The sequence below is a fragment of the Podarcis cretensis genome, assembly GCF_951804945.1.
Source record: "Podarcis cretensis genome assembly, chromosome: 3".
NCBI lineage: Eukaryota > Metazoa > Chordata > Lepidosauria > Squamata > Lacertidae > Podarcis > Podarcis cretensis.
Genome location: NC_137172.1, coordinates 99,152,474 through 99,173,665, shown reverse-complemented (window position 1 = coordinate 99,173,665; position 21,192 = coordinate 99,152,474). Strand labels below are relative to the sequence as shown.

General features: G+C 41.4%; 1 protein-coding gene across 16 annotated transcripts in view; it reads right to left on the bottom strand.

Annotated features, from left to right (window-relative positions):
• The window catches only part of MYT1L (myelin transcription factor 1 like), a 289,214-nt gene that overhangs the window by 263,311 nt on the left and 4,711 nt on the right, over nucleotides 1-21,192 (bottom strand). For 7 of the 16 annotated variants that reach the window (XM_079969680.1, XM_079969681.1, XM_079969670.1 and 4 more), the window contains exon 1: nucleotides 19,498-19,915. The exons of 1 other annotated variant lie outside the window; for it this stretch is intronic. The gene's annotated coding sequence lies outside the window, so the exon portion shown is untranslated. Of the gene's footprint in view, nucleotides 1-16,981; nucleotides 18,108-19,488; nucleotides 19,917-21,192 lie in introns of those variants that run through there. 8 more of the 16 variants (XM_079969665.1, XM_079969667.1, XM_079969668.1 and 5 more) reach the window with 3 other exon arrangements.

The window sequence follows — 21,192 nt, the reverse complement described above, 5'->3', positions numbered from 1 at the left end:
ATAGGATTGATTTACTATAAGTACTTTTGTACCATCCTTCAATCATATTCCCAGGGCAGCTTACAAAAAGAATACAACAATTAAAATGTAAACACAAATAATATTAAGCCACAACATTACAAAAAAGTAGGCTAAGCACAGTCAGCAGGCTTATAATTGCTTCTAAAAAGTTTCAGAAGCTATAATAGTGTTTGCCTGGCATCTGAAAGACAATATAGGCACCAGGTTAACCTTTATGGGTCTTTACCATTGAGAAGATTCTTTGTTGGCCCCCATGTCATCTTAGGACCATTGACAGGAAGCCTTTCTAATTTTGATCCCAATTATGAGTAGGATGTAATGCAATTATCTCTGAGCAGTAGGCACAAATTTACAGGTATCTACATACCTGTGGCGCTGTGGTCTAAACCACAGAGCCTAGGGCTTGCTGATCAGACGATCGGCGGTTCAAATCCCCGCGACGGGCTGAGCTCCCGTTGCTGGGTCCCTGCTCCTGCCACCCTAGCAGTCTGAAAGCACATCAACGTGCAAGTAGATACATAGGTACCGCTCCGGCAGGAAGATAAACGGCATTTCCGTGCACTGCTCTGGTTCGCCAGAAGCGGCTTAGTCATGCTGGCCACACGACCTGGTTTGAGGCCGGCATTAAGGACATGGAGCCTGTTATTGCTACAAAGGACTAGGCTCTTGTGAACTACAAGTATGTGCCGTGTGAGAAGATGCCTGCTGCACAAAGAAAGGCAATAATAATAATAATTTATTTATACCGCACCCATCTGGCTGGGTTTTCCCAGCCACTCTGGGCGGCTCCCAACAGAATATTACTCATAATAATTAAAAAGTGATAAAACATCAAACATTAAAAACTTCCCTAAACAGGGCTGCCTTCAGATGTATTCTAAAAGTCAGATAGTTGCTTATTTCCTTGACATCTGATGGGAGGGCGTTCCATAGGCAGTGGCAGAGGAAGGGGGGTGCGGTCCGTCCTGGGTGTCATCACATGGGGGTTACAAAATGATAAAAATATGAGTTTAGAGTGGAAATGGGCTCATGAAACATTTTAGTTCAGTCAACAAATGTAATGAAACGCGGCTGGCACTGGGTGCCACACAGCGGGGTCCAGCACTTTCCATGGGGCCTGCAGCGTGCCCAAGCCATGCATCTCTCCTGGGAGTGGCATGGTGGCTTGGGCGCCTGAAGGCTCCGCACTGCCTTAAACGGCAGCATGGAACTTGCGTCTGCCCTCCGTCTCTCCCTCGGCCGCCCTACAGCTGAGGGGGAGGCGGTGGAGAGGCTCCATGCAGCACGCCCCACCCACATCCAGCACCTGAGTGGCTAGCTACACTGCTGTCCACAGGGTGGGCGCCACTACTGAGAAGGCCTTCTGCGTGGTTCCCTATAGCTTCAAGGAGTGATGCCCATTGGATTGCCAGACAATATGCCAATGACTACGGGCTAAAGCTGTGTCAGAACATTCAACTCGATGCTGAGCATCCCACTTCTACAACAAGCATAGAAACCAAGCGGACTGCCAGAAAAGACAAACCCCTTGCTCTGTGCCCTGCATTGAAATGCAACAGGCTGCTTAAGGTGTAATGGAATTTGCAGTCCCTCCTCTGCTAACTGCCCCCCACCAACAAGCTAGCAAAATGTTTTGCAGGCTAGTAACTTCTCTAGGGACGCGGGTGGCGCTGTGGGTTAAACTACAGAGCCTAGGGCTTGCTGATCAGAAGGTCGACGGTTCGAATCCCCGCGATGGGGTGAGCTCCCGTTGCTCAGTCCCTGCTCCTGCCACCCTAGCAGTCTGAAAGCACATCAAAGTGCAAGTAGATAAATAGGTACCACTCCGGCGGGAAGGTAAACGGCATTTCCATGCGCTGCTCTGGTTCGCCAGAAGCGGCTTAGTAATGCTGGCCACATGACCTGGAAGCTGTACGCCGGCTCCCTTGGCCAATAAAGCGAGATGAGCGCCACAACCCCAGAGTCGGCCACGATTGGACCTAATAGTCAGGGGTCCCTTTACCTTTAACATCTCTAGCCTTATTTAAAACTACACATTACAACAGCAGTTCTGTGTGGCTACACATAGAATCACACAAGAGCAAGTGCATGTTTGTGAGAGAGAAGGAGATTTTGTTTATTTACAACATTTGCATACTGTGCTTCATAATAAATATCCCTGTTCATTCTTAATAGCAAAAGCAGTACATGAATGAGGAGGACTGCAGAACAACCCTCACACTTGCATTCCTCCTTTGCAGAAGTTCACACGTTGTGAATGTTCTTAGCTGAACACCAACACAAGTGGGAAGCATATAGAGAAGAAGGGCTGAAGTGTGGTCAGTGGCAAGTGCATGGAGAGTTCAAGTAAGTACACTGCCTTTGTCGTTAAAATCAGATCCACCATTTCTACATGAATGCCATGTTTACATACACAGAACTGTTGGTGTCTTATCTAGTTCGGCCCTAAAGTGAAGCTCTTCCAGTATGCTTCTAATCCAGCATAGGGGAAATCTAAACAAAATCACCACTATTTCAGTGTTAATGCATTCATGCACTCGTTTGCTGTGAATTTATGGCTACAGAACCTGCCACCCAATGAGCTGCCTCTTTTCAGATATAACCAGTATTCTGCTTGTACTGCAGAATTTTTTGTTCCTGCCTATTCTTGATAGCAGCTGCTTGCACTACTGCCTTGCACCCTATATGCCTTTAACTAGTGAATGCCATTAAATCAACTTCTCTAATTGGCCAAGGGCCTTGTTTGAGATCACCATCTCTGTGTAGTAATTTACTGCAGTAAGAGTGCAGGGCTCTGATCAGCTAAAGCACTTAACATACCCAGCTTTAAGCATGTGAATAAAGCATGTGTGATAATGACTAGATAGAATGGGATGTAGGGGGCAGGATGGAGACAGATTGTCATTGCCACCCCATATTTATCTCATTGGTACACACTGGGAATGAACAAAAGCAAACAGTTTACTGCCTATAAACACCAAAACTTTGCATTTTTCACTTGTTGCGTTTGTTCATGATAATATCAGCAATTAAACATAAACGCACACACCTGTATCTCTGGAATTTACTTGGTCTCAGACTTCTTAATGTGATGCAGACTCCAGAAAATAGAAGCTATATGCATTTAAAGTCTCTTACACAGAACAGAGGTCTAGTGCAGCATAGTTAATTTGTGAACGTGGTGCATGCATGTCTTTAAACAATGCCTTCTTTCCAAGAACTTAAAATGGTTGATCTCAATATATATGCATTTCCTAGTAGAGACAGAAACCTGGGTTCAACTCAGCTCAAGTATTTATGGCCTTGGTAATTATGCCACGTGAACTGTGGAACATTTTGCACATGAAGGACATTCAGGAAAGTTTTCAGTTTTTGTTTGTGTATAGCAGGCCTGATTCAGGATGGACAATGATGCAATAAGGGGGAAAAATGAATCTAAATGTGAAAACAGTTCAACAACACTTTGTCTAAACTTTGGTCTTGTATCTTGTTGGAAATTAATTTGGCTGTACAGCCACTGAATTTCGTAAAATAATTTCTAGCTGGGAATAACACCGTTTGATGTGGAAAGCTTGATAATCTTTTTTTACTACTACTACTAATAATAATAATACTAATTTATTATTTATACACCGCCCATCTGGCTGGGTTTCCTAAACCTTCCAAGTGTCTCTATTTTCCAGGGGCAGTTCCAGATTTACCGCTGTCCCGGTTTGATCCCAAAATGTCCTACTTTTCCTTAGTACAGTGGTACCTTGAGTTACAAACGCCTCAGGTTACAAACACTTCTGCTAAGCTGGAAGAGTTACCTCGAGTTGAGAACTTTGCCCCAGGATGAGAATGGAAATCATGTGCTGGCAGCGCAGTGACAGCAAGAGGCCCTATTAGCGAAAGCACGCCTCTAGTTAAGAATAGTTTCAGGTTAAGAACGGACCTCCGGAATGAATTAAGTTCGTACCTGGAGGTACCATTGTACATCCCTATTTTCATCAGAGAAATGTTGGAGGCTTTGCAACCCCCAAGCCAAGGAGACATCTGAAGGCAGCCCTGTATGGTTTTTTTAATGTTTATTTTTTATTATGTTTTTATATATGTTGGAACCTGCTCAGAGTGGCTGGGGCAACCCAGCCAGATGGGTAGGGTATAAATAATAAAGTTGTTGTTGTTGAATAGGACATCTCTATTTTCATCTGAGAAATGTTAGAGAGTATGGGAGGGCAGAGCTCTATAAATCCATGCTGAAAATAATCACTGGTAGCATTCAATGTTTCATTAACAACAATAACAACAGCAGCAGAAACCGTAACATTAATTTATACACACAAAACATCCCATGCCCATCATTATATCCACCTGGGACACATTCAGAGTCTTCTGCACAGTTCTGATTGCCACACATCTGAGGATGTCACAAAGATGGAAAGAAACAGAGTATTTAAAGGTGATCATGAAATGGATAACCTTTCACATAAAAACTGGTTGAAAGTTTTGTGGCTTTTTCCGGGGGGGGGGGGGATTCCAAGGGTTGTAAATGTTAGAGCTTTTGTATAATTATGAATGGACCAGTTTTTAATGGAGAGACAGATTGCTCCCATGCTATACTGCCGTTTTGGATCACCCAATGAAATTCATTAAGCTCAGAACAACAACAAAAGTACTTCTTCAGATAGAGTTCAATTAACTAAATACAATTCACTGTAGCAAGAAGTGACAAAGGACCCTTGCTTAAATTGTTTTTAAATAAGGTTAGACAAATTTGATAGATCCGTAAAGGGTTATTAGCTGCGTTAGCTAAATAGAAACACCGTGTACAGAGGCACTGTACCTCTGAAAGGCACTTACTGGGGACAAACAACAAGAGATGGTCCATTTGAATAACGCAGAGTGCCTTGACTTTAGAAATAGAGTGCTAGTTTAAATATATTTTGTAAGCGAGACAGCCGTTCAGGAATCTCTGTAGAAAGTGAGTGGGTCTGCATTATGCAATCAGTTTCTACATTTTGTGTCTTCATGCTATAATCATTATAAAATGTTATTATCTATGCCCTGCCCTCCCAGTCTTCATCCTAGAAGAATGTCTACACTGCTCAAGGAACAATTTCTGCTGGTCTTAAATTAGGATACAATTCAAACTGGAATTTGACTTCTAAACTGTTTGAGTTGTAAGCCTTCTCTAGTGTTTTCTACCATGTAAAATTCCCACAGGAGACCAAATAAGACAATGCCATACAAGTTTCCATTTATTATCATACTTTTCCCTTCCTTACCACTCTGGAGAATTTTCAGGGTCAAAGCTATGTTTCATGAACATTGTTTGGAAACATTTTATTCATTTTCTGGTGTGACATAAGGTGTTATTTATACCATAGTTTTTAACACAAATTACTGCTATTCATTAACTCCTTCCTTTGTCCCTGTGTTTAAATCACCCCAAATCCAGGAAATAATAGGCCACTTGAATACCTGCTGCCAAAGTCCATGGCTACCAAACAAATATTCAAGTTGGGATTATACATTATTACTTATGGCGTTGAATACCGATGAATACAGGTTTGCTAACTATCTCATACATGCTCACAGCAGCCTGTCATGATGCCACTAATGCTCATCCATGTGCCAAAACCTGCCTCCATGCATAGGAAGCAGCTTCTGGATAAGACTGACTTATTTTCAAACCTACCCTTTATGTGTAATAAATGTAGGCAATTATTACTATATTTCCAGGAAACAGTCAGTAACCTACACTTCACTTTTGCAGTACAAAATGTGCATTAAGTGACATACCTGCCTCAAATACAGGACATATAATTTTATGATAACTGGAAGTACAGGACCTCTAAACTGTTAATGGGTGTTCATCCAAATTTGCATGGGGGCACCAATACCACTCATTGGGAAACTTCAAATAGTATTTTTAGATGTCCCAGAACTGGGTACACTCTATTTTAGTGGGCGGCAGGACTTGTTTCCAAAAGGTAAATATTAGTTGAAATATTGTAATATGCTAAAGCATATATAATTAGTTTGTATATTTAATACCAACTTCAGAGACCATGACTGGCTTCTGGGAGCTAATTCAAGAATCCCTCTAATACTGGAAGGCCCCATGAAGGGACCTTAGTATGCATACAGAAGGTCCCATACTCAATCAAGGACATGTCCAAGAGGTAGGGCTGTGGAAGGTTCCTGTCTGAAAGCCTGAAGAGTTGATACCATTTAGCATAGACAACGCTAAGCTACATGGATCAATGGACTGATTTCATATAGGACAGTTTCCTATGTTCTATTGTTCCACACTTTCAGAATTACAGAAATGCAAAGAACAAGTGAAATGCAGAACTAGCTTCCTGTTTTTGAACTTCCCTCTGTAAAGATAAGAGCAAAGTTGGGCATCTCCTCCCCACAGTGAGATGAGTTAACTCCAGATGTAAAGACAGTTTACATCTCACTCTGGGGAAGGGCTTCAGGGTGGATGTGGAGAGGTCCATACACTGTGCTTCAGCAGCAGGAGTGTAAACAAAAGCAGCATGGACCACACACATTCTTCCTCTCATGTATCTTCTCCATAAAGTTGCTAAAGCTCCTGTGTACTTCAGCACTAAAGATGATAATCATTCTGTGTCTGTCCTGAAAATGAAATATCCCTGACAGATCATGGCTAGCAAATAAAATTCCCTTTAATTATAAATGGAATTGGTGTGGATAGAAGCCTTCAGAGATGAACTAATTTGGAAGATTTAGACATCTGATTGTAGTTAATTTGCAACAGAATGGGACTGTTTTGTACTGAAATAAGCACACTCAAGAACATCATCAATCTAAATATAGCTTCACTATACATCAGAAGATACTCTTGGGTGTGAAATGTACCATGCATGTTGCCACCTATATTAAGAAAAGGGAGAAATGATAACGGCTTTGTTTTTTCCTTAGCTGTCCAGCACATTTAACTTTCCATACTTTAATTTATATTTACAAAGCCAAACCTTACTGAAGTTTAAATGCATCACACATGACCATTATATTTTTCAGTATGCAAAAAAGGATTAATATTAGATTTGGTCAGGAAACATATCTTGATCAGGTATAGTTCTAATGAGCATCTGCCTAATTTGTGGAAGTCATGAAACTCTTTGTCCTGGAAAGGTCAGTTTGCCCCTTCTCTTGTTTCATTGTATGGCAAAACTGTTATTTGTTTGTTTAAGCAGACTTTTGGTTTATTTGATAGATAAGGGAGCTGCTCCAGACTAATTTGAAATCATCACTTTTTTTCTTTAAGTCACTGCTAGAAGTGGGAGAAGAAAAAGGCTATATTTTTTGTAGTTTTACGTAATCACGCAGATTTTTGTTAGATTGCATTTACAGTGTTTACTTCTATTGGTATCCTTACAAATTTATTTCTGCCTCAAAAGTGCTGACTCTAAACTGGAAAGTAGTTGGCAACTGGCAAGCACTAAAGCTGTATCTCAAAATGAAGAGGCTCTGAATGAAAATTTGTGTTTGTCATTTTATAGACATGACTGTTTAATTTCACTACATCAAAACATGCTTAGTCAGATAAACCAAATTAAAACAACAACACTCTTAACACTGAAATAGGAATTAATATGAAAGAAATTAATAGTTGTTGGATGCATTAAGGAACAATGCATTAAGTCTGACAGGGATCCAGATTTCACAGGTTTAAAAATCTGTGCTTCAGCCTTTATTAAAGGGGAGGCTTTTTTATATAGCTCGTTCTAATCTCCCACAGCTCCAGAACAGCGCAAGGGACTGTCACCAGTGTGGGAAGGTAAGCCCTCGTGATGTCATCATAGTAATGGCAGCCTGCTACAAAATGCTGTTCAACCACCCTTTCTCAGCAGCAGGACGCCTTTGCAACCTGTAGAGGTGACAGGAAGTCAGGCCTTGTTTCCTGGTAATGCCTCACATCACAACATAACTCCCCTGCACACGATACAGTGGGGGAGGGGGATCCAACTTCATTCCCTCTTCCTCTGTTGGTGGCACATGCCCTCCCGCCTTGATTCTCAGTGCAGGCTAGGGTGGTTTGGGGCTGTAAAGGAACTTTTTGCTCACTGGTTGCTCATTGTGGCTGGTGAGTTTTTTCACCCACTCCATACTGACCAGTAGGCAGATGTCATTAGGGGTCTGGTCCACCACTGTAGACAAGCATTTCTGGTTCAATTTGGTCGCTTTTGGTAGTTAGGTGTGGGATGGGGAGAAATAAAATTTCAGCAAGGTGACCTTAGAAACCTTTCATGGTAAAGGCATGAAGGGTCATCAGCCTGTGTTGCTGACGTAGGGTGACACCATCATCAGAGACACACACCGTGAGCAAAGGAATCAGTTGCCAGAATGTATCAGTAGAAAAGAAGAGCTTGAATATTAAAGGCCTCCACAAGAAGCAGGCAAGCAATCTTGGGTCAAAATACTACAAGAGAACTCTGCTGGTGCCCAGCTTCTTTAGTACAGTGGTACCTCGGGTTACATACGCTTCAGGTTACATACACTTCAGGTTACAAACTCCGCTAACCCAGAAATAGTGCTTCAGGTTAAGAACTTTGCTTCAGGATAAGAACAAGAAATCGGGCTTCGGCAGCGTGGCAGCAGCAGGAGGCCCCATTAGCTAAAGTGGTGCTTCAGGTTAAGAACAGTTTCAGGTTAAGAACGGACCTCCAGAACGAATTAAGTACTTAACCCGAGGTACCACTGTATTGGTGAGTGCACAATAAAATATGAGATCAAGGTCTGAAACAGCATTAGCACAACTAAAAGCTATCTGAATTTGCAGCACAAGGTTGAGAAGAAGCAAAATAGAATGTAGCCTTTTCTACAAGGTCTCCTGCTTCTTAATAATAATATATTAGCAAAAGTGGTGGGGACTACTGGAAGGTAATTATGCAGAGCAGATGTAATAAGAATGACAGGACCTCACAGCTGGCATCAGCTATACCTGTAAAACTGCAGCCTGGAGTACCTGAAATTCACCAAATGGCTCCAGCATAGAGCCATCCACATGTGCATTCTAGACAGCAGCCAGATATGGGCTTTTCACCCAAACTGGAATGTTTTGCTTGAGATGCTAACACTATGCCAAAAGGGTTTCCCATGTTAATTTTTACCACATCCATTAAGAGCATGCCACCCACTTTTGTACTCCATGCTCATTAACCCAGAACTGCTTCTCCAACATCTGCCCTTCACTCATGAGCATGCAGTAACAGGATATCCACTCCTGTATGGCAGGATGTTCTTGGTTAGACATTGTAGTTAAGGAGAGAGCTTAACCATGAAGTGGGTTCAAACAATAAACTAAGCCAAACAGCGGCTTAGCTCCTGTGCCATGCAGAGATAGAACTAGAAGGTAGGGAGCAAAGTGGGTACAAGCCTCTCTCTCTGCAAACGAGCACATTTGCATAGACCTAGTAAGCCATAGTTAAGCTGTGATGCAACCTAGGCCAATATTATGATAATTTTCCTTTTATTTTATATATGTATCTGGGCAGGTCTAGCTGTAGTATTCTCCATGTTGGGGAAAAAACATATTAAAAATGAAAAGTAACTGCAATTGTATCCCCACGCAGAAAACCCTAGAACATGAACTTGATCACAAATGAATATTCAATACTTTATAACTACAGTGTCAGGAGGTGGTTTGCATGTGTCAATAAGCTATCAGAGATCAAGCAGAGCAGACAGAACTTTTACATCAGCACACATTTCAAACACAATGCTTTTCACTTGATTCCTTTCACATGTTCAGTTGCAAATCAAAACGAATAGAGAAATCAAGTTCCATGCAAGTCTGTGTAAAAACAGAGAAACCCAGTTGCTCCAAAGTTTCTAAATGTCTATGAATAGGTTACATTACAAAACCTGCCCTTTGGAATTCCCTTTCCTTGAATCTAAGACAGGTGCCATCTCTGTTGTCTTTTTGGCACCTACTGAAAATCGCCCTCTTTCAACAAGCTTTTTAAGCTGATATCTTTCCCAGTATGTATTAGAATCATTTTTAATGTGTTCTATTGACTTATCCCTTGTTTGCCACCCTGGCCTTGTTTGGAAGAAAGGGCAGGATACAAATTAAATAAAGAAATAAATCGATTTCTTGACAAAGAAAGTAGATAACTAGACTTATTTTGGCTCAGCACTGCATTGAGTCAGTTCCACACCTGGAATGCACACACAACCCATGTTCCATATTTTTCACTCTATAAGACGCACCAGACCACAAGACGCACCTAGTTTTTGGAGGAGGAAAACAAGAAAAAAAATATTCTGAATATCAAAAGCCAGAACAGCAAGAGGGATCGCTGCGCAGTGAAAGCAGCAATCCCTCTTGCTGTTCTGGCTTCTGGGATAGCTGCACAGCCTGCATTCGCTCCATAAGACGCACACACATTTCCCCTTACTTTTTAGGAGGGAAAAAGTGAGTCTTATAAAGCAAAAAATACGGTAAATGTCGTATGCTAATGGTAATATGCATGTTGGGCCACAAATGTTGAATCTGCATAATGGCTTATGCCCAATATATTTAAAAAGATCATACCCTTGCCTAAAGTCAAATCTGTTCTCAGACTGGCTGAAAGAGCTATCTTAACAATACCATCTATTTGCCAAAATTCAGCAGAAACTGAAGTATTTTCAGAGCTGCCCTAAAACTGGGCAACTGCCTTTACCCAGAGGTTTGTCAAACACTTGAACTTTTTTTTAAGAATAGCTGTAAGCAGTTTATAATGCATAAGAAGCTTTTAGCATGCAAGGTTGTGTCACCATATAGATGAGAGTGTAGCATTTTGATGTGTTAAAACAAAATCATGCTACTAAAATCAGTGCATGTTGCTAATTTGCCATCATCTACCCTGAACATTTGGGAAGAGGCTGGATAGAAATTTGAATAAATAAAGCATACTCCAAGACAGCTCGTTTTTAAGAGCAGCCCTACAATCTTGTGCTCTCAGTTTGCATACATAATTTTTAATGCTATCACTGAACATTCTGTCCACAATCCAAAGGCAGTAGATGGTCATGACAGACAGATTGTTGACAAGTCTGCTAGGAAGAAGGAAAAAATCCATTAGTGATCTGGATTTTAAGTCCAAGGAACTGACAATGAAATTGTTTAAATCACAATGGTATCATCAGTTCCTGATTTCTACCAAAACTTAATTTGCTGGCATTTAAATGTTAATATTATTGATAACCAGTAAAATATTTCAGCCTATTACTGTTTAGATCATTAGTGACTCTCTCTCATTTGTAAACAGGTACAATAACTTGTCCTTGGAGGGGTGCAAATGAGAACATTTCTTGGCCTGATGTATATGTGTAGCTAATCCCTTGGGGAAATATTGTTTTTAAACTTGTCAGGAGTTTTTCAGGATATTTGGAAATGGGAATAAAGTTGACAAGCTAGTCCCTTGGACTATCAAATGGATCGAAGGTACTGATAATTATGAGGTCAATTTGGGACACTGGCATGAATTATAAATTTTATGCTATTCAAAAGTATACAACCTGTTGACAATCACATTTTACTAACAACATGCTTTATCAAGAATATTCTGGTTCCCAATAAAATATTTGGAAGACAATGGCCCGGTCACGCTAACCCAAATCTTTGCTTAGCATGACAATTCTTTGCTTAGTTTGGCACTTTGCTCCTTCCCTGTCTTTTTGCAGTTGCGCCAAGCTAAAATAAAGTTAGGTTTGGCATGTTGTCCAACCCCAGAGTTGTGGTTAAGTTTTATTCAGACTAACCATGAGCTATAACAAAGAACAAACCTTGGCCTCTGGTCAAATTCATTAATGCCCTTTTATGCTTACCATTTTAATGTACCTTTTTAATGACACATTCTTAAAAAAAACTTTTTTAAAAAAACTTAAGGCCACAATTCAAACTTAACTGGATTGTTTCTAGTGTCCCTAATCCTTAGCATGCCTTCTACTAACTAAGTTCTAATGAACTCTGGGAAATTTAATTCTGAGTAAATAGGGTTAGGACAGGGTTTCACATTACTTTCAATTATTTGTCATAATGTATGTTTGTCTGATGCTTCACATACACAAATCTCAATAAATCTATCAACCACCCTTTGTGATAGGCCAATATTATACAGTATATGCATTTTTAAAGGAAGTTGATGAGACACACAAAATGACTTTGTGGCTGAGGAAGGATTTGAACTGGGAATCATTCCCACCCCTAGCTGCTGCTTTGGAATACTATGCCACACTAACTCCCTGAAATCACAATGGTTAAAGTCATATTCAAGAGCTCCAGAGACAAAATCAATCCTGCTTAAGCCCCACTGAACTAAATGTGAATGGAGCTAGTTGCAACAGAGTTCTCCTTTATTTTAATACATCTTCAGGACAAATGACTGTGCCTGGACTGGTACCAATGTGTTCTTGTTGCAGCTCTCAAACACATTAAGATGAGCTCAACTTTAAACAGAGTCGGTCCCCACAATCATTTCTTGGTTGTTTTCTGCAATAAATTTCCTGTAAGTTTTGTATGTGTGAGAGAGCACTGTACAAGATAATATCCCACCACCTCTAGAAAACTTTCAGAATGTGAGCTGAGATAGGATATGGTGATAAGCAGTCTCATAACATGCCCAATATATGTTGGGTATGTGTGTCACAACACTACTAACCACCATGATGGAGGCAAAATCATGTTATGTTGGCTTTATCACATCAGCTGCAATCCCAAAAATGGTTGTACAAATCCACTACTACTGACAACAACCCCTCTTTTAAACTAGAGGCGGTACAAGAGAAACATATTTTACTGGCCCACTTATTTACCTGCATAGCCCGAATTCTTTTTTTAAAAAAAAATCTGAGACAAAAAGACCCAATACTAGTCAGGATAAACCAGGCTTCCCTGGTTTAGTATACATTTTAAATCAAGAGGTTCTCCTCAGCTGTGCTCTTATAAAAAGCATGTCAGAACCTCAGTTCATAGCGCCATGGCCCATTGATTGAACATCCTTTGGAAGTACTAATACGTCATGATTCCTTCTTCAAGACAGATTGAAGAGAAATATTGTTTAAACTATATTTTTTCATCTCCAATCTGTTAGTCCTTCCAAAGCACCTTGTATCAGAGTTTTCAGTTGTGTGATCCATCAAGCATAGCAGAATCATTATGTACAGCCTAGAAGCAGAAACAACATCCCATCCGGTATTAAATGTGAGGCAGGACTCAAAGGCAAAAGACCATCCCTTCCATAATTTCTTCAAACAACAAATCTCAGGTATCCTAAGCTCACAGCATTAGGGGGAGGGGGTTATATGAAAAGAACAAATGTTCAGGAAGTGACAGAGATGGACAGAGTTAAATGCTGTAACATGGTACTTATTCACAGCACATTAGGCAGAAGAACACTAAAATTAGGCATAACATTTTATTCCCTTGGTAATATTCTTCAGCCCTGACCAGAGATGGTAGAAGACAAAATTTTGCTTGGAAAAATGAATTTTGACACTAACTCTGCCCCAATAATACCCCAATAAGTATAAAATGTAAGGTGGAACCATATAGTCTGTTGGACCCAGTACCTAAACATTTAAGCTAATCCATCACAAACTTGACTATTTAATATGTTCTTCATTTCTACAACCAAAATAGAAATAAATTCTAGAAGGTTGAAAAATGTAGAAAGCTAAAAACATCCAGTCCTAGAACAACACACAACTGAAGCTAAATAAATAAGGTTTTGCTGTTGTAAACAGCATATATGGACACTGAGGACAAAGAAGCTTTAACTGTGCTGTGTTCAAGACCAAAGTAGCTGTCTGCTCAAAACCTATCATGCAAATGATTTTTAAAACAGTGCTTTCCCTACCACCCCATGGCCAATAACAACTAGCAATGAGCAGCACAATCCACAACCCACAACTTACAAACAGCTGGATCATTGCCAGATAGAAATAAAACATCAGTATATACCATGCCCTTTTTCTAATCAGTTTCCCAATTCAAGAGCACCATGCTGGCATGAGATATGCCATGCTGGGATAAGGGAGATGGGTTTTGAAAACAGCAGACCCTGATGCTGAATGGCCTTAAAATCTTCAATCTTACAGATGTTTATGAGTTTGCCTGGTGCAGAGCTATAATCAATTTGCTTATGCCTGACCCTCAAGATGCATTAAATTTATCCTGAAGGAAACTAGTGTCTGAAACCAATCGGCCAGACTCATTAGACACGTGGGAGTTTCAGAGAACCGAAGGGCCTACTGGCAGATGCAACATTGATTTCTGTATGTTCACAATTTACCAGACTGCTCCATACTAGACGTGATGGCTCTCTATGGGGTGCCCTGCAGCCTTGATTATTTCACATCCAAGCTGGCTAGCATGGTTATGTGGCAAATGTATATTTGCAGCCTTTCCCAAGGAGCAATATTAAACTCTGGTATCCACACCATATCCAACGAGATAAAATAAAAAAAAATAAACATTTTACTTTAATGGTCTGTTGGACGTTTTTGTGACTCGAACCACTTCTCTATTCTCCTTCAATCATTTTGTAACTTTAAATTTTTCACATAAACATGTTGGTACTAATAAAAGAATAATGTACTTTAATGGGAGGAAATCACATTTAATCGATATACTATGGGTGAACTGTACTTTGTTGACAAACCTTAAAGAGAATTTACAGCAGGCAAGTTACTTGCCCCAATAAACAATTTGCAAATGCTGGGGCTCTGTGGTTCATAAGAGTTTAAATATCACCACAAAGCCTCCCCATTGCTTACAATCAAAGAAGGAACAAACAATAACAAAATGGTACATTTTGTTGAACTATAATGGCAAGAGGTACATGATGACAACAGCAGTTATTCTGCTTGATACAAGTGTTATCCTAGAAAATGAGATCACGTACTAAATGTGATTCTGAAGGATGGCATTTGAAAGAACAGCTATATTTTGAACTATCATTGTGTCAAAAAGTATAATTACTGTGTGCCTGCTTAAGTTCATGTGTGTGTGTGTGTGTTTATTGATAAAGTATAGCAATGGTTATGTCTGCAAGGCACCACTGCTTCATTACATCCAGAACAGCACTTTCTGAGAATGTTTGTGGCTGGTTTGTGAGTACACACACCTCTCTCACTATATATAGGGGTGGGTATACCCACATGTTCATTTTATGTATATATATTGGCTCAACTTCTGCATAATGTGAAATTATGGGGAGTCAAAACAAACTAGAGTTCCTCAAAAAGCAAATTTAATGATTCACTGTATTATATGAAAAACAAGAACAGGGAAATCGTACCCAAAAAAACCCAAGATAGCTCACCATAAAGTCATACTATAAATTAATAACTTCGGTGAACAATCTAGTCACGTATGCAGTGGCAGGAACATACTTCAGCAGTGTATACTCAAACACAAAAGAAGAGCTGTTGCTGGCAATGAGCAAACTATTTTGCATACCAAGCTCTTAGGCTTGGCACCTAACACTTATTAATTCATCAGACAAGACAATCTATAAACTAAGCTAAAAATCAAAGTACTCCTTTTAGTTCTTTCTTAAAATCCCCACCCCACCCCCATTTTCAATTATTTTGTCTTTTTTTCTTTTCTTTGTGTAAGCTTGTCAGTAGAGCTCACTTTTTTCCCAGTGGCCAAAAACAGGACCTCTATCTTTTAAAAAGCAATTATGTTTTTATTTACACAGCTTTTTGATTCTCCCACTTATCTGGGTTTTATTTTGTATTATAATCTCACTATACTTAATAAATACATATGCATATGTGATTTAACTAGATGGTAACCACTAAGTTTAAGATCAGCATTCAAACTTGAACAATGAGCAAAAGTAACTGCAAGCTGTTACATATGAAGGGTTAACAGTTTGCTCAAACAATTCTTTGTCTGATTATTATTGTGTCATTTTTACCATACTTAGTTCTCACATTTGGTATTTCATCAAAGGTAGCCTGAGAACCCCAAAAATTTAAGATTTGCACCTCCTTAGTATACATATATTTTCTACAAAGAAAAGAAGTGAGGGGGTACACTTATAAATTGGACGCCCAAAAAACAAAAACAAAACCCCCAAACACTCCACAGTCAATTTCTAGTGGCTAGAGGACTAATTAAATACAATTAAGGGATAATTTATGCTTAATTCCAACCTCACAACCAGGATAGGTTGTTTTTGGCTTTTTAAAAAATTAGGTCAGTTAAAATGAAAACCTCGGTTTTTAAGGAGATTAACAGCCATTATAACAGGATAAAACTACTCTTATATCATAAAAAGAAGGAAGGCATTTTCAACCAAACATTCTAGTAATCCAGCACAATTATACAGTAAACATGTAAGTCAATTATTAGCTTACCAGAAGACTAAATTATATTCAGGTCCTGTGACAGACTTTGGAGTAACTGCAATAGATTTTACTGTCTACATTTAAATAGGCTTTTTTTTTTTTCCTATCTCTGTTCTGCTTTTCTATACAGAATATCATTTGGCAGTACAAAAATAATACTTCCCTTCACCCTTTGCCACCTCTGTATCAGTAAGTCGTTAAGGTTCTCAGAATCACAATATAAGGCAAAATATTTCAGTCAATGAAAACATACACTCTCTCACAAGCATGTCACACAGAATTAATTCCTTTTGAAATTTTAACTGAAACAGCATTTATTAAGACTATCCGTCTGACTTTCTCCTTTTTAGAAAACAAAAAATAACGATGCAAACACTGAATAATGGCTGCTGTGCATTTCAGAAAACAAAACCACTAAATTCCTGTTTGACTTAGAAGAAGAATCACGTTCTCTCAATATTTCATATATTCCCCCCCCCGAATGCATGCAATAAAAAGAAATAGCCTATTCTTTTGTTCCCTCGTCAAGCAAATCAAATTCCTTGCAGTTGCTGAACAGAAAGCCAAAATAACGAAGTATAAAAGAGGGCATGCTTACCTTTATGGGCTATCAAATGGAACGCAGGAAAATTGCAAAACAAAGTAGTCCAAATGAATTATCTATGCATGCAGTCCAACTTTGCACTTTCAAGTAGGCCACACCGTCAAGCAATCATTTCAAACACCAGCCACCCTGCTTTTCCATCTTCGAGATATTCACCCAGAAATCTGTGACAAACCAGCTTCACGCTAACAACACAAACTCTTGCAGGGCTTCCAAATGTCCACCATTTGTTTGCCATTCACCCAGTCAACTTTTTCCAGTGCACATCTTCTCTCTGTGTGTGCATTTCCCGAGGTACAAGAGACAGGAATTGCTCCTCATTTGTATGCTAATTATTTTGCCACACAGACAGAAGTCATAATGTTTTCAGACAGGAACACAATGGATCCAAAGTTGGAAGGCAAGAAACTAATAAGTTGACGCCACTAAACGGCGGAGGAAGATGTACATGTGTGCAGCACTCTGCTTGCTGGATCAGCAGTAGCCTCCATTTAAAAGAACTAGCAGCAGAGAGGCAGGCAGTGGGCTACAGGAAAGCCTAGCTGTGTAGTATATGCATCAAGCACAGGTTCCCTTAGAGACCACATTACTGCAGCAAAATAACATCAGTAGCATACTGCTGACTGATATCCTCCTCTAGCTGCTGTAAACTTCACCTCTGAATTAAGAGAGGGACTCCTCACCTTCCTTTGCCCCCACTTTTGGATTACAACAATAGTTTCTAAATCTCCTGTTTATTAGACTCGCCAACAGAGTCAGGCAAGATTGAGGATGCATACTGTATGCTGCCTACATTGTTACCCACAGGCCCCTAAATCTCTGGAGGTGTATCATGTGCAATGCTGTATTTAATATAATAGATGGGAACGGTAAATACTACTCAAGCTATTTAACAGCAACCCAGTGAAAGATATATGTCTTTAACATGGGGTCTTCAATTCTGCGACGGACAAAAGTCTGCTTGTTATAGAAAAAGCCAGGAAATTCAGCAAGCTCCCTCCCATTTTGATGTGTTTCTTTGGAAAGAATTAAAACTCTGCTTAATCCTTATATAATCGTGCAACGTGTACAGGGTTAACTCCAAGTATGTCTTTAACCTCATTTTGGTTAGCAGATAGCCACACATACCTTTGAAGGGAAGGCGCAAGAAAAGCAAACCTTTAATGAGGATAAATGAAAATAAGCCAGGACTGCAGAGCATCAAACAAAAACCATCTCTGGTATAAAGTTTGGGAACAAAACTTTTGTGTGTGTGTGTATTTGTTTGTGTGTGTATGTGTATGTGTATACATACACATACATGTGATGATTCATATACAAAAAGGCTAGGGTATCTGGAAGCTTTCTTCAGAATTTTGTATTTTGTTTCTGATGCACTTTCTCCCAAGGCTAGCAAAGAACTGTTTTAAAGGGTCATCAGTCAGACACACATCTAAATTAATTCACTTCAGGCACACAGCACATACCTGAAAAGTCTAACCTGCATAATACTCAGTCATAAGACAAGTAACTTTGCTGTTACTGTTGCTTGAAACATGACCCTTTAGGAACTTTGCGACTGTAACCCTATACTTAAAAGGACAAAATAAATTTTACTGGCCAGTTCCCTGCACAAGAAGGGTTTGTTTTTAATTTTGTATTTTATGCCAACTTTTCTTAATTCTAATTATTGTGGTCAAAACCAGTGAGCTAGGTACAAGCTGTAGGGACCTTTACACGGAGGCACTCCACAACTACAGGAAAGCCATGAAAAGAAACCAGAAACATCTCACACAGATGGCAACACACACAAACTACTCTTCCTGGTACTATCCCCCCCCCCCCATGTATAAAACATGTATGGACATTGGAGAAGTAACTGGCAAGAGAAAGCTTTCCCTGTGACTGAGGAACAAAATCTCTGCCCGCTCCACCTTCTCACACAATATCTTAACAGAGTGCTCTGTGTGTGTCTGTCTCTCACACACAGACAGTAGCACAAGCCTGCATCCATATATATATATATATATATATATATATATATCACACACACACACACACACACACACACACCACAGTTCCCTCACGAGTTCTCTCTCACACACGGTCAAACCCACCCACCACCCCATTCACTCACATCCCGCCGTTTTCTCCCCCCTCACACAAGCACAACCTTCCACAATTTCCCCTCACAAACGCGCGCGCGCGCGCACACACACACACACACACACACCAGTCCCCTCAGAGTTCTGTCACACACAATGCCCACCGCCTCCATCTCTCCCACCACACAATGCAGACCCGCGTGAAGTTGCCCCTTCTCAACACACCCCAGATCTCCCCATCTCTCTCTCTTCCCCCCTACACTCATCCCCCCCTCTTCTTCTCCTTCACCATCCACTAGCTCCGTGTGTGTTTTGTGTGTGTGTGTGTGTGAACGCGCGCGCGCGCCCTCCCCCCACCGCCACCGCCGCCGCCGCCGCCGCCTCCGAACTGCAGCCTCCTCGAAAAGGAGAGACAACAATACTGACCGCTCCTGCCGCGGCGGAGGAGGCAGCTGGGCTGACCCCAGCGCGGGAAGTCACACGGCGCACCTCCTTGCGCAGCCACACACCAGCCAGAGTAATCCGCCTCTCGCGGCTGCCTGAGGTGGCCCGAGAGAAGAAGGCCCGAGACGAGAGACGCCGCGGCCAGCGGCGGCCGCGCACCAAGGCTCGCTCTCTCTCTCTCTCTCTCTCGGTTGGCAATTCCCTTCCCAGCTCGCACTGCAGTCTGTGAGGGGAAGGGAAAGCCTCGCTGGAGCGCAGCCCGCCCTTCGCTCGCTCTCTCGCTTCCCTCCTGGGCTCTCCCCGGCAGCTCCACAGACGAGGCAGCCACGCTGAGGGCAAACTTTGCTGACAAATCCTGCCCAACGAGTGTGTGTGTGTGTGTGTGTGTGTCGGGGTGCGCGCGCTGCAGCGAAAGAATGCGAGGGCACACAAGCCTTTCTCTCCTTGGACTCGATTCTGGGGGGGGGGGGGGCGGGGGGGGGAGGCGGGACGCCGAGGTGTTTCCCCAGGAAGGAAAAGGGATCTTAGCGGGCTGCCCCCTCCCTCGCACCTGGGCTCCCCCAGCTCGCCTTCTCCATCGACGGAGCCTCCTGGGGCTCCCTCGGTTACACCTAAAGCCTCAAGCAGTGCGTCTGACCGGGGAAGCAAAAGAAAAAAAAAAAAAATAGACTCGGAGTAACCTGGTGCGAACCAAGGGTGGCGATCCTAAGGTTACGCAGGCCAGGCCAAGCCTGCTGCGCTGGCTTTCTCGGGAGTAAGCTTCTGTTACTCCCGAGTAAGTGCGCGCAGGATGGCACTGCAGCTTTTCCTGGGGGGTGGGGGGAGGTGGGGTAAAGCTCGACATGGAAGCTCAGGGGACTTACTCTCAAGTAAAACAAATAAAAATAAAAGTAACCCAGGATCGGAAGGGTGAGAAAGCGTGTTAACGCGCTTTTTCAACGGATACACTGCGTGGACAAAGCGTGATATAAAGCATTTTCACTTGTCCTGGAAAAGCCCCGTCGATTTTGATGGTGAAGGAGAACCGTTTCCTGGGTAAAATTAGGAGCCTGGGGTTTCTTCACACTTCCAGCTGGAAGTGGCACTCTGAAGGAGAAGATATACCCGGGGGGGGGGCAGGTGCCCCTCAGATATCATGGGGGGGCAGCCTGCACTGGCTCAAAGGCCCTATGGCTTTGTCACTGCTTTCAGGGTACTGATAATAAAGCTGGGTGAAGGTTAACTCGCCAGGGCTACTGATGACTTCCTCCCAAAATGATGATATGTGCAAGTGGCTTTTGGGTGGCAGATTAGGTTTCTTTGGGGGGGGGGTCCTCGTCCGAATTACTCAACGTTTGAAATGGGAAGAGGAATAAGTATCAATTATCAATTTAAATGGGCATCTGTTTCTATGGCTTTTGAGGTCAACTCTACTTTCCCCCTTTTCAAAAATAAACAAATTGTTAATAATTTGAAAATGACCATCTTTTTGAAAACAAAACAAAAGCATGTCCTGTACGAAGTCTCCTTGCATGCAGCTATCAGCAGGAGCAGGATGAGGAAGCTCATACGGATCTTTCACATTTCTCCAGAATGTTTACATCATCTGCATTAGTCACAAAGGCAAGACTTTACAGCCCCTTTCATAATTAGCGCTGCACCAAGGGTGCAATCCTAAGCACAATGGGAAGTAAACCC